Here is a 3,965-nt window from a genome sequence, read left to right as displayed (position 1 = left end):
TCGGGTGGGAGGGAGGGGGCTTATTTATGATTCAGATGATGGTAGATTGATGCCGGAGGGGGAGGGATGCACGAAGGGAATTGTCTAGGAGAGACGTTAATGAGACATCGGACGGAGCAAGTTCATATTGGAATGATGGGATGCCGGGCTTTTGATAGAGGTTTATAATGCGTTTCTGGATGGTTGAAACAGTTGGGGTGGAATTGGGCTCGTTCCAAAAGCGCTTCTAATGTTGTTCGTAATTTATCAAGCAGGATTTTTAATTCGATGCTTTTTTGTAACCTTTCATACTATGAAGTTTCGCGTGAAATTTAAGATTGCTCGAGGGATGAAAGGAAAATTGTTTTTATCAACAGAAAATTAATGAAATTCCTCCTTTCCCATCATCGATTTAATTAAAAAATTCGTTCACCAACTCTGTCCACTGTTAACATACAAAACTCTGAATCAAAAACCGGAAATTTTCATTCATATTCAGAAAAATCCTCCCGTTAAATCGTGGTGAAAAATTCTTCCGCAAATTACACGCGATAAATAATCCCATGCCAACTCTTTACTCCGATTCGAGAAGATTATATCCTGATCGCGGAGAGGGAGAGAGAAGGGGATTAAGGGTCGCGGGTAAAATTCACAGGCGACTCTCTCCGAGCGATCCTCGGGCTTAGGAGGCGCGCGTCTGTCGGCGCGGATGAATTTAATCGTCTGAAACGCGGCGCTGCCCCGGAATCCTCGTTCGTACGTCAGACGGCGGAGGACGTTGAAAACGCGGTCCCCGAAGGTATTACGAGCGGCCGCTCGAGGAGAAGCGGAGCGGAGAGACCGGTCGGTCATACGTCTCGAACGTCCGCCTGCTCCAAACAAACGTCGACGAGCGGCGCGTCGTCAAACGGGACGTGATAAACGCCCGTTGCGCGGCGAATATACGAGATCACCGCAAGTGGGTGGGACACCGGAAGCTGGCCTGATCGCAAAATGGGCCGGGAGAATTTTTATTGTGGGTGTGTGTGCTCGCGTGTGCGGATATATATATATAAATGTTTGTGACCGGGGGAAGAAATTTCTAAGCGTAGGAAGTAATGGGCGGTGGAAAATAAACTCTCCGTTGGTAACTCATGCGGATTTTATATATGTTGAAATTTGTTGGAAAAGATTTCTGTCGTATAACTGTGAGAAAAAGCGAAATAAACATTTTGCGAATCTCTTTGTATTTCTTTTATATTATAAAGGAATTTGTTACTATTTATTGTCTAATTTGTTATTTATGCAAATGTATTTGATTGTTGTTCGTTCATCTCAGAGGATAAGAGGGTATAAAAAAATGTTCAAACTATGAGTTTTGTTTCTTCTTATTTCAAGTTAGCAAGTGCGAAGGAATTTTTAGAATAATGAATAATAAAATATTTGAATATTGCTCGAAGTATATATTGATTAATATTTTCCAACTCCTTTTTCCACGATTTATTATTTACAATTCATATAAACTTTTTCCTTATAAAATTACTGGAAAAGAATGCAGGTTTAAGATATTGTATATAGTTATATTTAAAACATGACTCAAGAAAGAGTGACTCACTGACCTGCTATGCGGAAGTGGCCATTCTGTAACACTTTTAACCCAGACTGGGTCACGATACTGGGCTACCCAGAGGGTGGCGCGTCCACGACAATTCAACGCTCCTTCTTTTCCATCGATGAATCATTCGCCGATCTTTCGTTTAAAATTTCCCGCTCAAATTCAGAATGAATTCAATACGCTGATCTACTCGCGTCTATTATAAAAATTCTCTATATCACATATCTCAAAATACATTTTAATAAATTCTCCAACCGCACCATAATTCCACATTTTCCAAATTCCAACCGCATCACTTGCAAACATCCCTTCTCTCAATTCACCTCCCTCTCTCGATTCCAAACGTCGTTTCGCGCTTAAGTGCGACTCGATCCTCGCGAGATCAACGAGATGGCTCGTGAAAGGATTTCTCCGGATCCCCTGCCATCCCCAACACCGTCTCGAAACTATATACAACCACCCTCGTACGCGCGAGCAGCGACTCGCTCGTAGTTGGATGCACGCGCGGAGGCCGTGGGTGTAGCGGGCTTTATTTGAGGAACGTGCCGCGGGGATGGGCCGAGAAGCTTTTCGGGTAAAAATAGCGGAAATTGCATCTCGACTGGGGTGGTGGATGAAGCCCGGTCGCGGCGTGTACGTGACAGTCGCATCGTGCCACCTCGTGCGCTCCTGACACCTTGTGTCTGTGTATCCGCCGTATATTTGGATGGCGTGTTGACTCTTTACAGCTGTTACCTTTCGTGCGCCCGACTGGCGGATCTCTTTTTTTCTTTTTTTCTTTTTTTTGCCTTTCTGGCACAGGCAGAAGGTGAAACTGGACCGTGGGTGTAGCGGGTTTTTTTTTGTTTTCCGCGTTTCCTTCAAAAATGACACGCGAGGACGACGTCTCTCGTCGCTTGGTTAACGTTGGCTATCGTTTATGGTTTTAAACCATTCACGAGGTGAGAGTTTTTTCCCCTCTCTTTTTCTTCTTTTCGAGAGAAAACTTGGACTCGCGTTGGAGCGAAATTGGTTTAGGGTGTTTGTTAATCGGGGGTTGAATTGTGTATAGTTGTTAGGTCGAGGCTTTGTCGGTTGGGTTCACGTTGTGTTTGCGAAGAGAGAGAAATTAGAGCGGGGAATTGTGTCTTTGAGTGGAACAAACATCTTATTTGCCTTTTATTGGATCTACTAGGAAAAGTTTACAATAGTAAACGATGCTTGATTACGAAATTAAGTTCACATATAAACTTGTTCGATGGAATCGAAACAATTGTTGCGAATTGTTGTAACATTAAAGATACGAATGATCCAATATATCCTCGATTCTCATCGGTTTAATATTAAATATTTTACATGGAAAATTATTAATCGTGTTATCATCGAGTAATTGAATGCAATAAAATTGAACGATACAATATTAATATATTTTAAGAGATCAAACATTACGATTTCTCTGAATCCGTTTAATAGTCTGGCCTATCACATTCCTTAACCACTTACGACTTCGTATCTCATTAAGCAGTCGTTGACTCTTCTAACCTAGAAATAAAACGAAGCAACAATTATGTATGCATCTTTCTTTCCTCAAAAAGTGTATTCATATTCATAAGGTTAATGGCCAGACGTATTGTCTGGCAAAGAATCTTATTTGTTGAAGCTTTAAAAGAAGCTGGTATGAATGATAAAAGTAGTCGTCGACAAGCTGCTTGCTTTTTGCCGTTCCAGTTTTTCCATCGAATAAATTTAACGTTATCATCCCGAAGGAATGCAATCCCTTTGGATTATTCGTTCACGAGAATTCAGATTTCTTAATCCATAATGCATGGAATCGTTTAAGGAGCGTTTTAGTGAACGCTATGTGAGCTAATGTAGAGAAATGCTGACCATTCAATTGGAAGTGTCTTTTTGGCACTGTTCAAGAAGAATTATGAAGAATTCTATTTTCGGATTGGATTGCGAGGAAGAATAAGGTCATTGAAGTGAAACTTTCTATAAAGACGCGTCAGGAACAGGCCCGAGACGGTATTTCTGAATAAAATCAGGCGCAGACGAGCATCGTTACGATGTCGTTACATTGTCGTTACTGGCGATGATGTGCAATTTGGAAACATTATATTATACCTTTATTTTTATATTTCACATTGCACGATAGATATATATTCTTCCTCGTTATTAATCGAAGAAATTTTAATTCAACTTTAAAAAAACAAAACATCATGAATTTTGTCTTGATTGTAATAATATTTAACTCGATTTCTTCTTCTTAATTTTCAAAATTCGAAAAACTGATAATTATAATTTTCTCTAAAAAGAAAAAATTATATTGTAACACAAAATTTCCAATCCCAAACAATCTAATCTATATAATCTAAAAAATTTCTCCTCGATTCAATTTCCATTCCAACTTTGA

At 40.2% G+C, this 3,965-nt stretch overlaps 1 long non-coding RNA gene across 7 annotated transcripts in view; it reads right to left on the bottom strand.

Annotated features, from left to right (window-relative positions):
* Positions 1 to 3,965, bottom strand: part of LOC116185919 — a 25,914-nt gene that overhangs the window by 9,165 nt on the left and 12,784 nt on the right. For all 7 annotated transcript variants that reach the window (XR_004150816.1, XR_004150817.1, XR_004150818.1 and 4 more), the window contains exon 2: positions 1,578 to 1,728. This is a non-coding gene — a long non-coding RNA (uncharacterized LOC116185919). The remainder of the gene's footprint in view (positions 1 to 1,577; positions 1,729 to 3,965) is intronic.

This window comes from Apis dorsata, unplaced genomic scaffold (assembly GCF_000469605.1).
Source record: "Apis dorsata unplaced genomic scaffold, Apis dorsata 1.3 scaffold_330, whole genome shotgun sequence".
Classification (NCBI taxonomy): Eukaryota; Metazoa; Arthropoda; class Insecta; order Hymenoptera; family Apidae; genus Apis; species Apis dorsata.
The sequence above is the reverse complement of the archived record's forward strand: the minus strand, read 5'-3'. Positions and strand labels throughout refer to the sequence as shown.